The 13737-nt window shown below is 35.9% G+C and overlaps 1 protein-coding gene across 2 annotated transcripts in view; it reads left to right on the forward strand.

Moving 5' to 3' along the window:
- Positions 1 to 13737, forward strand: part of NCAM2 (neural cell adhesion molecule 2) — a 289433-nt gene that overhangs the window by 106023 nt on the left and 169673 nt on the right. The gene's annotated exons all lie outside the window — the stretch shown is intronic.

The following is a 13737-nucleotide window of genomic DNA, read 5'->3' on the forward strand; positions in this document are numbered from 1 at the left end:
ATATTGCAAACATAATTTCACATTTTAAAAGAGCATGGAACCTTTTGTCTAAAAACAAACACGCAAACAAAAAACCAACTAAGCAGCCATTTTTGCTGGTTGGTGGGCCAAGAGAGTAGCCATCACAGAATTGAAGGAGTGGTGGTACCTCTGATGTTATATCCCTCTCACCATCAGAGACCTTTTCAAGATGTTCTGAGTGTACCAGACTGTGGGGGTTCTTCCATATCTTGGTCAATTCCTTTGGTTTCCATTTGAAGCTGTTCTAGCTTATATTAGTATGTAATACTAAGAATAAGCCATATTTTCAGCAGTTTCTAGTAGAGTGTTTTTTTCTCCTCCTTCATATTCTTACAGCTTGTCACATTGTACTGGTATTTGCTCTTGTTTGCTTTTGCAGGGAAAATTAAAAATCATGTTCATGCATAACTGGTAATTGTACATGAAATAGTCTCGACACTGAGACTCAGCACTTCCAACCCCTCAGCACTCAGACAGAAAAATAGATGATCAGCCTGTCACTTTGAGGCTTTAAAATCATGAAATCATGTGGATATCTTATCTGAACAGGATGTTTATGGTTGTGAATGTCACTATCACACATTATACAAGCCAGTAAAAAAACCCAAAGCCACACAACCTACGACTCAAGGAGAATTTCATTATAAAAATTAAAAATAGATGAGTTTGGTATTAGTTGCCATTTAAAATGAGAAGTGAAGGACATGGGAGCTGGCAGTAGAATTAAAATGTGTGGGAACAGATGTGGTATCAACGAGAGAGAGAAGGATCTAGAAGCTTGGAATGTAAATTATTCTGATATGTGTACAAATATGATTTACGGTAATAAGCTAAGAAATTGAAATACCTTTTCAGAAAATATTCACATAGCATATCTGCTGTATAACTCCAATGATCCAGTTCCACACTTTTCCTTGAAAAGGGAAAAAAAATAATTAAACCATAGTGTAAAAAACCGTAAAACTTGCAGTGTCTAGAAAAATATATAGAACAATTAAAATGTTTTATAATAACAGTATCTGTGGCTTTAAATAATTCATTAACACATTAAAGGAAAATAAATGGAAAAGAAATTGTGATCTAATGAGCCTAGCTATCTGAGTGAAAAATCAAATCTTTTCAGAGTTCAAATATAAGGAGCTTGTAATTTTAGGACAAAGGACCCAAGGATTGGTTTGTGCGGCTTGTGTATGGATTTCAGACGAAGTCACATTCTGTTGTTTTATGCAACTGTGTTTCAAAAGTTCTCAACTTGGAAACATGAATAATTTCCAGAATTTTGCAATTAGTTATTCACACATGTAAAAAATTGTGAACCAGTGGTAGGCAAGGACTTTGCCATGTAGATGTTTTCATTGCAGAAGAAAAATTCTTCCAATTTTATAATTACAAAATTAGTAAACACCACAGAGTTGAAATGAGAAGTGGGCATATATGCATCCTTTCCAAACTTTAATATAGTGATGAAAATTCTGATAATTTATGCAATTAAAAGAATTTCAACTTAAAAAAAAAATCCTTATGGGGTCACATCTCTGACTGAAATTTTGGGTTGTCTTTTTGAACGCAATGAAATATTTACTTTCTAATTTGTTTATGATGTTCTATCATGAAGAATTTATGTCATTAGAATGTCATCATGTCATTGTATTATTGGAATAATGCCTGATCATGAGGTATCATTATGGAATTAATTTAAAGCATACTGGAGCCTATTTCAAAAAAACTAAATCTAGGTGTAGTCACTGACTTGCTTAATTACTTCCTTAGCTATTATTTTTCTTTCTCCTTTCTTCTCCTTTCTCCTCTGTATAAATAATTTTCTCTTTCAAACTGGCATAGACTGAAACCTGTTACTTGCTGGCTTTTGTCTGGAAAAAAAGGAGAAATCTTAAGGATTGCTGCTCTTGGAAAGCATATCTGAAATTCAGTTGAATATTGAGCAACTAAGGAATTGCAATTGCATTAAGCAGTTTTCTGAAAGTCCTGTTAACCTTCATTTTGCTGATTGCAGGGCTTTTTGCTAGCTCTCACATTGCGGGAATCAAGTAATAAAGCTTCAATTGATTCTAATGATGCAAGGATGGTGCCTAAGTTGGGAAACAGTAAATGTAACTGGAAACTTGCATGCTTTTAAATGATTTTTTTTTTTAATCCCTACTCCGAGCTTCTTCTGAGGGCTTTTTTGATATTAGTACTTTTATCTTCTGTTTTTATAAATATAAATAGGTCACATCCCTTTGACTATTTTTACTACATATATACATATATATACATACATATTTCAGATTTTTGATGGTAATGTGTTTTAACCCCAGAAACACCTTTGACCCACAGAGCTGCTTATCCTACCCAGCAGAGTGAGGGAGGGAATTGGGAGGGCAAAAAGGAGAAAGCTCATGAATTTTGGTAAAAAAGAGTTTAATAAGTGAAGCAAAAGCTTGCTGTGCAAGCACAGTAAGGTAAGACATTCATTTTCTCCTCCCCACCAACAGGCAGGTGCTTCCCCTTCTAGGGAGGCAGGGCCTCAGCACGTGTTACGGTTACTTGGGAGGAGAGATGCCAACAACCCTCCTTCCTCTTCCTGGCCTTGAGCTTGTCATGCTGAGCATGATATTGTGGGCTGTGGAATATTTCTGTGATCAGTTGAGGTCCACTGTCCCTACTGTGTCCCCTCCCAATCCTTTGTCCACCTCCAACAGGCGTGCTGGGGGACAGAGGGAGAGCGCTGAGGCTGTGTAGGCATTTCTCAGCAACTGTCAAAGCGCTAATGAGTCATCCACAAGTGCAAAGCACAGCACTGCCCAGGCTGCTATGAAGTAAAAACAAATATTTACAATTATGTTAATTCTATATTTTTTTGAACATTATTATGGCCATTAATATGGCCAATGCAGAAGTTGTGTGTCACAATTTTATAGTTTCCTTGTGTTCCTGGAACCCAGTTTTTAAGATGTGTATAATGTGTGCCACTTTTCAGTCTGTGCGTGTCAAAAAAGAGGCATTCTGAGAAAGAGGTTATGAGTAGCAGTTATTAGTTGAGCTGTTTCATCCTGAGTCTCTTCTGACCTTTCCTGCGTAGTCCTCAGTTTAGGTGCTTCCTTCTTGCTCACTCTGTTGATTTGTTCGTAACTCCTTTCATTGGTGCTCTGATTTGAGACAAACTCTTTGTTGTTTTTTTTTTAATTTTTTTTTCTAACTGCTCTTGGTCTATTGTTACTTTTGACCTTGCAAGTTTTTTTGATTCTTTCTATCTGGGGGCAGCTTCAGCTTTTAAAAATAATCTTTATTCCCACAGTAGCTGTGCTGTTTCATTTAGTCTTTCTCAAGTCTGTCTTGCAGAGGGGAGAGAGGAGTATGACTTTGTCTTTGGAAGAGTTTGACTTGATAGTCTCCATGCTACTGAAAAAATATCAATTCCTTACCCATCTTTTTAGTTTCTTTTCATCACACTGGGTTATTTTTCATTCCTTGTATTGTATTTCAGGCAATATAGAGTCTACTGTGTATTGCAGCATTTCATGCAATTTTTATACTTTGGTGACACCAGATATGAGAGGATGAGACATTCGTTTTGTTTTAGTGGGAGGGAGAAATTAATTTGGAAGAGGAGAGAGCAAGAAAGCAGTAGAAAAAGAGATATTTGGAACAGAATTCATCTAGAAAGACACTTGTTCCATTTTTAAAAATAAGACAGCCTTTATGGGCTCCTTGTCTAATGAAGCTTTTGGATAACTTATGTAGACCAAATTATTCAAGTGGATTGGTTATTCTTTCCTCATTTTAAAGGCAATATGCTAACTTCTTTTAAGAATACAGCCCAAGGGAAAGCTGTCAAAAAAAAAAAAAAAATTCTTTTTATCCATTCTACCACTTCCTATAAAAATGCCTCACTGTGAGCTACTGCTTTACAATCCACAGATTTTGTATAAAGAAGCATCTTAGTCTTTTTTCTCTGCTCCCCATCATCCTAAAATTCTGTATTTAAAATCAAAATATTATTTCTTGAGATGTATACAAAATTTGAAAGTTAATATGGAAAACAGTTAGATTTTTTTTGCACTTTGGTTGTAAGAAAAGCTTTCCCTATCGTAATGACTTAATGCTGTAGATGTTTATAGTTATTTGAAATAGCTCTAGTTTGAGCACCTGCAGCTATAGGAAGTTGGCCTGTTTGAACTTTCAGTGAAGACGCAGTGTCCTTACTCAACCAAAATTCCTGTTGACTGCCATGTTTCTTTTCCTGCGCTGTTTCAGTATAAGATCTAGAGAGCAAGACAACCTTTAGATTAAAAGAAGCAAAAAATGAAAAATAGTCACTTGTGATTGTTTAAATACCAACTGTGATTTTAATGAGTTGCTCCCAAAGAGAAAAAGGCTAGTGAGTACTATATAATTTTTATGGAACTATTGCATTTTCTAATGCCCTTTTACTATACTGTATTCTGAAAAAGCTAATTTGGGGGATGAGGAGGGGAAAGATTTCAGTAAGTATGATGTACTAGTTAAATACAGAAATGTGATGTTTGACCCACTATTGTAGGAACTCTGAGTGCAGAGAATACTTCTCTGCCTGTTTTGAAGGGTTCTACCCCCCTGGACAACACTGTTTTTGACCTTCGTCCTTGGAAAAAACTGCCCACTATCTGTGAAGAATTAGAATCTACACTGAGGTAAACTAGATGATAGAATACCATGTAAGATTGTCACAGGGTGAAAAATTTAGAAGATTTGGGTTTGTCAATGTAGTAAATAGATAAAAGCAAAAAACATCAAAATGGAAGATTGTTGTTGTTCTCCAAACCACCTTCTTCTTCTTCTACTGCTCCATATTCTGCATTTAAAGTAGTTTGGGATGATTGGACAAAGAATTCCGCAGTTCCGAATTCCGCTGTGTTACCAGATAATTGGTAGAAAAGTAAAAATAATGTACGTTTTTAGTAACCATTGGTTAATTTACCTTTGAAAGACTGTGTAAATCTTGATAGTTCGGCTTTCTCCTGCATTCTCTGCTCTGTGCTATGTATGGGTCACGTTAGTGACTCTGTCTCTCTCATAAGACTTAATAAACAACTATCTGGAAGCAGCGAAGGCTGAGAGTCCCATTTGTCTCTCGAACAACTGGCAAGGACTTTAAAAGATCTCTCCCATCAGGAGAGGCATAATTACAGCACGGTCAGTGTCACACTATCATTTTCATAGTAAATCACCAGCCTAAATGCCATTTTCTGAATCTCAACTGTAGGAGAATCCTTAAAACAGATATTTCTTATCTGTGATGTTTAAATATTTTGCTGTGATAATAATACTGTTCTTAAACTTCTATTGAAAATATCTTCAAAGTGAGTTGATGAAAATTGTTTTAGAGTGCTCTAAAATGAGTTCTAAATTGTGACAACGTTGTGTATTTTTACCACCTTTCATTTTTTATAGAGAATGACACATCATCCCTTTATTTACTATGTAGGTAATGACATATCAAGTTCACTATTTTCATTCCAAGAATGCTTTGCATGTATAAACCTACCCTCAGGTGTTTAATCATATGTGCTTATCGTGTGCACAGCAAAATAGAGATGTGCTTCTCTTTGTGTACATGGTTCAATTAGGAACCACTTCCAGAACAGGTATAAAAAAGCACAGCTTCTTGGTAGGCATAGAAATGCACCAGAGGGCTGGTATGCCATAAATAATCCTGTTCTTGTACTAAAAGCAAGTTTGTTTTCCCATCACACCGACAATTTGATCCTGAGAAGCTGTTAAGCTTAATAGCATTTTGGAATGCTTTGTTCAAAGTTATGTAAGACACTTGCTGTTCCTTTTTTCTTTTTTAATATCACTTGATGCATGACACAATTTACCGTTTCTTCTTTGCTACAAACACAGAGGATGTAAACAGGTGGATATGTAGAGCTGGTGCTGTTTGAACTGTGACAGACAAAGCACAGTAAGGCACAGCAACATAATCTTTTTTGCCTCTAATTTAGCCTTTCATGTGGTTAATCTGTAAGATAATTGAGCACAACCGGATTGAGCTTCTCAATTTTCCTCTTCTCTGTATACAAGAAATGAGTTATAATGAATAGATTAAATAATGAGCCAAGCAGTCAGGAAACCAAAGGATGTTCTTCTACTTCTGTTACTGTCATGAGCCTGGTTTGGTAGTTCACTTGCTGTTGTTTGTAGCCTGTTTTTTCAGCAGAACTTCCATTTAAACAGAAGGTTAAAATAACGTAATTACACTTGTAAGTTTGCTATTAGCATCTGTCACAATTTCATTTTTAAAAAATGAAAAAAAAAAAGAAAATAAATAAAACATTGTTTATGAAATAGAATTTGCTGTCTGACACAGATGCAGAGATCTGTTTATTATATTATAAAACATTTATAAGCAGAACATGATCTATTGAAGGTATTGCATTTCTGAAAATTTACCCATGAACATAGATATATATTCTGTGGTCTGAAAACTAATAAAAATAAGTAAAACTTATGTTATAATGGATATTTACCCAAAGCACTGAAAAGGCTGTTTTGAAATTATCCATCTTGTGCTTAAACTACTTGATTTATACTTCATCAGAAAAGTGTTTCTGTAACTAGAAAATGTGGAATCAGCATGCAAGATATATATATAGATATAGATATATCTCTATATCTATCTATATATATATAAAAATATAAATGAACAGGGGAATTAAATGCACCAACTATATAGCAGGAATAAATATTATAATCAACTGAATATGCCATGTCCATGCTAGAGAAATATTAAAATCTGACACAGGCTGAGGATTAATATCTGGAAAGTCATATATATATGAAACTTACATCATTCCTCCGTATCTTTTTCTCCCAAATAGCTTTCCCACATGGACCAGGGAGCTGTAGACATTTTATATTATGCTTGACATATCTTCTTTGTCTCTCACTTGAGAGAAAATCACTAGAATAGTGATTTCCAAACCCTGAGATACTGCTTTGAATCCTTAAACATCACTAGACATCTACATACTCCATTCACTCAAGTTCTCCCATTTTTTTCTCAGTCCAGCACTACCAATGGGTTTGTTTTATAAATTGTTTCCTATATGAAGAATGAGAGGGGGACGTTCTTGTGAGTAGAGTAGGGGTGACGGCTCTTGACCTACATGGGGAATCTATGAAGCAGTGATCAGAGAGCCAGGAGTTAGTGAAAACAGGTTAAGCCATCTCATGTTCCTGGTGACTGGCAGGGATAAGACTTTCTGCATGTTTGGTAGGCTTGATGCCTGTTTCAGTTCACATCCATGTTTCAGGGGAAAATCAGGTTATCTGTAATAACTGTCTGCTAATTGTAGGTCACTGGTATTGTGTGTGTGTGTGTGTGCAGTGGTACATCTTCATTTTCTGAGGGAGCATTGCTCATGTTCTATGTGTATGAGAACTCATTTAACAGTTTATGAGAATCATAGTTGTTAATGTTGTGAAAACATATCTGACATAGCCCTGAAAGATGCCATATTAGTCACGGGAGCAGCACTGTATTAGTACAGTGTAGCCAACAACTTAGACAACACCAGTAGCAACAGTCTTTTATTCTGATTCCCTTTCTTTCACTTTTGTATGTTAAAGGAATGAAGGTGAGAGGGAAAAGTTGCTTCAAAGTGAAAGTGTGATCAGTGAAACATTGTAATGCAATGTTCAAAACAGGGAAGTGCCAGAGTGAATTAACGGTAAAAAAAGTAGCTGTAGAAGGAAATGAACGTGAAAAGATAACACCCAGGCAGGAGTGACAGAACACTTGGAATAATGCTCAGAATTATATTCAGATAGAAGCAAGAAATAAAAGCAAAATTTTAAAAAGCAATCATTCCAGAATAATTGAGTTGAGAAAATTTATGTGCTAAAGAATAATGAGCAACTAATTGTTCTTTAGTCCCTACTGCCACATTTTAAAACCAACACATGCTCACTTTGGGCTGAAGTTCACCAATGGACCAAACTCTAGGAAATATTCCTTTTTTACCAGGGCTCTGAAGCCCTGCAATATGTAGCTCCCTGACTTCTGTAGCTCAGGCGTAGCTTCTTCAGTGTAAGTGAAACATGTTGCTGTTATGAGGAGATTTTCAATTTGTGCCTATATTGCCCAAAGAATATATATCTTTTAATTAAAGGTCAAAAAAATCTCAGTATGTTCTGTTTGTACAAAATCGTCTAAGAGAAATAGCTGTGTAATAGTGGTTATTATTCCTATGTGTAATACACTGTTCCCTGTATGTTCCCTAATTCATATGAGTGGGAAAAAAACCAATTGTTGAACAGACAAAACAAATATTTATTCCATCATGAGTACAGAAATTCAGAAAAAAAGGCTGCAATTTCTCTAGTTAAACTGTTAAAGAACTATGAAGTCTTCTCAGCTCAATTAGCAGTTTTAGTTTTTGTTCTTCCAAAATAGTAGCTTATTTTGTTCTTGTGAAGCTAGAATGCCATCAATAACAATTAGTTACTGAGAAATGAGGGTCAAAATCTGAAGTTACATAATATTATAACTCATTCCTGTGACAGAAACTACTGTTCATTGGTATGGTCATTCCTCTGAGGCTGTTCATAAAGAGCACACCTAAGTCAAATTCCAGAGTAATGCTTCTGGAAGCCTTCAAAATAGAAGTAATGACTAGGATTGCAGTGATTCCAGAATTTACCTGTGGATGGAGTGGCTAAGTTTCCTATGTTGCTGTTTTTTGGGGGGGAAAGAAAAAAATTCCTAAAGGTATCAGAAGTCATTATTCTGAAAGTAAGATTTTATTTTTTACACAAAGCAAAATGTTTTTACCAACACGGGAGACAGTTCTGAGTGTTGTTGAATGCTGGGGAAACTGATGAAATTTTCAAGTAGAAGGCAAATATTCTAAATATCTCTGTGTTTGTAGGCATATATTAAAATATATGTAAAGACACATTTAAACACCTGTGTACACTTAATACCTGTGCGCAAACCCTCTTTATAGTGTAGCCAATGAACTGAGACAACTTTTATTGAGCTTCTGCTGTCAATAAAGGACATCATGTTTTAAAAATTTTTTTTGTTTATGTCAGATTCAGTGAAGGCTCTGCACAGATTGTGTACTGTAGTATATTGAAGAGACTGAAAAAACAGAGTTATTGCCAAATCTGGCTTTGTCATAAAATCAGTTCTTTGGAAATGGGACTTGTTCCTAACCTGGTCTGGATTGCATCCATTGCTTGAAATGTTTATAGCTCCATAGCCCCTGTAATTCTCAACAGTTATGTATTAATACACAAAGCATTTGACTACACAAGGGAAATCTGGCCATAAGAGAAGTGATAAATGTGCAAGTCTTAAATTTTATTTTTTTATTTAAATTTAGCTTTATTTTATTTGTGATGAATTCCTAGTTTCTTTCTCTGTAGAGGTGCTGAGTTGTTTTTTGTATCAAGTGAAGATGGGAGAGACTGCTTTAGCATGTTCCTGGCATGAATAAAAAAAGAGTAGCATTGCAGGAGTCAACCATTACCCTTGGAGCTGTTGCTGCTTCACTTATCAAAGGCCTGATATTGCTGTGCTGAAAACCCTGAAAAGACCAGTGGTAGTGCTGAAAAGTAAAGTTTGATAAGTTCATGAGCAAGCAACAAACAAGGCTTTCCAAATTTCTCCACTTTAGTTACTCAGTTGTATCTCTTGGGAGTTTGCAATAAACTCAAATATCTTGAAGTACTGCAGCAAAAAAGTAGAGAGGTACTTGTCTATGACATTAATTTGTTTCTCAGTGGGTGATGTGGGACTAATGTGCGCAGTGTCAGGCTGATGAAATAATCTTCTGTACTTAATTAATCCAAAATCCTGAATACTCCTTCAGACACAGTCTGTCAGTAAGGCACTTACTCATAACAAATTCTAGTTATGGTATCAGCTTTCAAAGCTAAGAAGTTAAATAGAGATATCTTGGGTTAGGAAGGGGGAAATACACTGCAGTTCTGTGCATGTGGTACAGACCTAAATGTAAAATGAGGAAAGAGATTGTGGAAGTCTTCTCACCACACTTGAATGAGTCCTTCACAACATAGAACTTCAAAACACATAAAACACGTGGGAAGAGGATCCCAAGGACAAACAGTGAATGTTGTGGTAACAGTTATTTGCTGATTCAGTCGTTTTAGGAACAGATCTCTACCCTGCTTTAATGGTTTGAGTGTATCATCAGAAAAACCATAAATACTGCACTATTTTACTGTTGTTTGCTACCAACTGCACCACTTCATAGGTCTGTGTACTAGTGAATTCACTAAGACAAGTTAAAATACTGAAAAGACTATTAAAAATGTCCTTCTCAATATTCAGTACTAATAGATTTTTATCAGAATATGCATATACAAACTACTAACATAAAAACATATGTATTTTTTACCAGCATCAGTGTGGCCAGCAGGACCAGGGCAGTGATCATCCCCCTGTACTTGGCACTGGTGAGGCCACACCTCAAATTCTGTATCCAGTCCTGGGCCCCCTCACTGTGAATAAATTGTCTTTTGTGCCGTGCCTGAGAAATTTTGAAAGATGTTGTGAATTTCCCATTTTTTATGAGCAAAAAATGACATAATATAGAGGAAAATTGATATTTCTCACCACGTCCTGGGAATATAATGACTATCTATGAGAACAGACAGATGGTTTCCTTTGTGATTTGTTATTGTGCCAAAACCTTTTTGGGATAGCCTTTTTTTTGAAAACATTTAGCATACAAGGTTCACATAAGTATCTGTGTATGTGTATGTTTCATCTGAGTCTTCATTTCTTACTTAGAAACATAGAGTACCACTATACACTGTCTGGAGGAAAACAGTGAGAAGCAGAATTAATTTAGATGGCTTTCTAGATTGCACCAGAATAGATGGGACACATGGCCCTGAAATACATAGTTCTAGGAGAGTTCTTGACATGGTTATATTTTGTAGTCAAAAAAAATCCCTGATTATTTTGTGAGCTGTTGCAATTCAGATCTATGAGGAGAAACTGGGGAACAGTTAGGAGAACCTGCTGTTGTAGAAATTTATTTGTATTGCTTCAGCAATACTGGTTACAAAAAGAAAACATAATGAAAAGGCTACAAAAGAGGACTATTAAAACATGGCCTGTAATATTCAGTGATGCTGACAGGAAAGCTAAAGATCAATTTAGGTTGAGAGTGAAAAGGGACATCAGTGGCAGCAAGAGCTTTGGCTGTTACACCAACAGGAGGAAGGTGGGGAAGAACCTGCAGCTGAGCAGCAGTCTAAACATAGTTCAGGAGTGGAGGAACAGGTGGATGCTGACATGAGGAGAGTAAATGGGTGGCATAAATGGGTGTAAGGAAAATCTAGTTGGGATTAGACCTGAGTAGAAGGAGGGAAATTCAGATAAACTTCAAAGGAAACAGAATACAGCACTCCACAGGTAACTGTACAGAATTTTTGATGGCTAAATCAAATGGCTGATGATCGTTTCTCATTTTCTTTCTCCCATGCCTCTAATGGGAGAGAAGAGAGGATTTCTAATCAAGAGAGAATCCTGTCAGGTTTTAGAAACTGCTATCTTCACATTATTTTTTTTTTTATCTGAACCAAAACACAATATCAAAGCAAGGATACTGACTAGTACACAGAAGTCTTGAAGGACTTAAGCAATGATGTCTTGAAAGTTTCTTAGATTTTCTTTTTTTTCAGTGGTGTAGTGGAATTTTTTGTGTAACAGTAATTTCTGGAAATCATTTGCAGAATTTTATGTCTTCAGAATCAAAATGGATTTAATATTGCTACTTCATTTACTGAGATATTAAGGACAAAGGCAGGATTAATGGTATGTGTTTGGCAATAATCTGGCAAATGAATCTTTGCTAATAATATAGAGCCTGTTTATTGATTTTCATTTAAGAGGAAAAAAAAAATGCAGGCTGAATAAATGCCAGAAGCAGGCTCTGTCTCATTTCTGTAGGGAGATACAGTTGATTCACCAGCTGAAAGTGCAGTAAATTTAAGAGGTGCTTGCATATAGAGAACATACTGAAAAGCAGTTGATACAACTTGCCTGTTAAATCAGAGAAACTCAATAAACAATCCTTAGAAGTATTTCTCAATATAATTTTAGCTTCTATAGACACAATTTATAGGGGCGCTCATCAATCATTTTAACATTTATTATTGCATAATGTAAGTGTGTTTTCATTTTACTCTAGGAAATGAAATTAAAAATATTTAATTATCAAGTAAAATTTAATATTTTCTATTTTGCTTTCATCATGGATTCAAGAATATGATCTAAATTAAATCTATAAAAAGTATAAATGGTTTCACTGAGCAGCAGTAATACAAAATTAGGAAGATTAACTTGTTTAATGGGTTTGCTTATCTTTAGCATTTAGATTTAGCTGTTCTTTGTTTCAGAGTTGTTTATTTGCACTTTCAGATTTGTAAGTAAATGTCACCTAAGGCTGTACTCTGCTGCAGATAACCCAAAATATGCACAGGTGTGGCTAATCGGTTTCTTATCCTGCCCTTTTTTTTTCCTAAATCTCTTGGAGCTGTGCCTTGTTGTCGTTACGAGAGGGGTATTGCAGAGCACAGTTTGGGATTTCGAGCATGTTAGAACTTGGGTTCTGCTTCCAAAGTTGAGTCAATGTCACATAGGAAGAGCCCCTTTAGGGGTTTTGCATTTGTACTGCAAAGTGCTGTATCAATTAGAGAGTCAGTTGGAATGAGGGCAATGCTGACAGCAAGCGTCTGATTCCATTCAGTTTTCTGGAGGCATCCATGCTTACTCAGAAAGGTCAAAGAAGGTTTTAGCATGGTCTTTCCCAAGGGTAATAAAATATAATGCCAGCAAATCTCAACCTTCTGATAACACAGTTTCTTTCTTCCTCTCTCCCGTGCACAAGCCGATCTTTTAAAGAGCAGCTCACTAAAAACAAGCTCTAAAAACATTGTTACCTGGTACAATATTCCATTCTTTGCCTTTGTCCAGAAGTATAATTATGTATGCTTCTGAAATGCACGCATCTGAACATGAATTCATACATATTTCAGAGACTTAGATTAAAAAAAAATTAGTCACATAGGCATTCATGCTGTGCATATACATACCTCTTGCCCATCGAAACATACATTTATTTTTGTTCCTTGTCCCTCACATTTGGAGCCTGAGCCTGTTAGAGTCAAGTATCTGCCAGGATTTCTTATTTCCTGAGCTAGTTGTCTGAGAGAAATTTGAAATATCAGTTATTTTTAATATCAGGCTATGGGACATGCTGTTAAAATAAATGACCTCTTCAGAGTAATTAGCAGCCAGTTTTCTGGAAGTGAATTTTGAAGCAGAAGAGATTAACTCCTTTGCAACTCTTTGCCGAGGGAGTTCAGCACTTACATAGGGTTCTGTACCTTTCCTTCAAAGTTTTATCATGATAGATACTGTGACAGGTTTCAAATAATACAAGCACCCCTATCAAAAGAGCCAGGAGACCAACAGGGAAAAGAAGAGATGTCTCAGAAATATAACCATATCATGGGAGCACTAGAAGTTTGATAAGCTGGATTCCTCCATCTGGCTCCTTCCACTGACACAAAAAAAAGATTTTCTGAGATAGATTTCTAACCTGGATTTCCTCAGTGTTCTGCCCCGTGGCCTGAATGCTAGATTGCTTTAATCATTTTCTATCTTCCCCTGTGAGACAGGTCCTGAAT

The sequence above is a fragment of the Corvus hawaiiensis genome, chromosome 2 (genome assembly GCF_020740725.1).
Source record: "Corvus hawaiiensis isolate bCorHaw1 chromosome 2, bCorHaw1.pri.cur, whole genome shotgun sequence".
Classification (NCBI taxonomy): domain Eukaryota; kingdom Metazoa; phylum Chordata; class Aves; order Passeriformes; family Corvidae; genus Corvus; species Corvus hawaiiensis.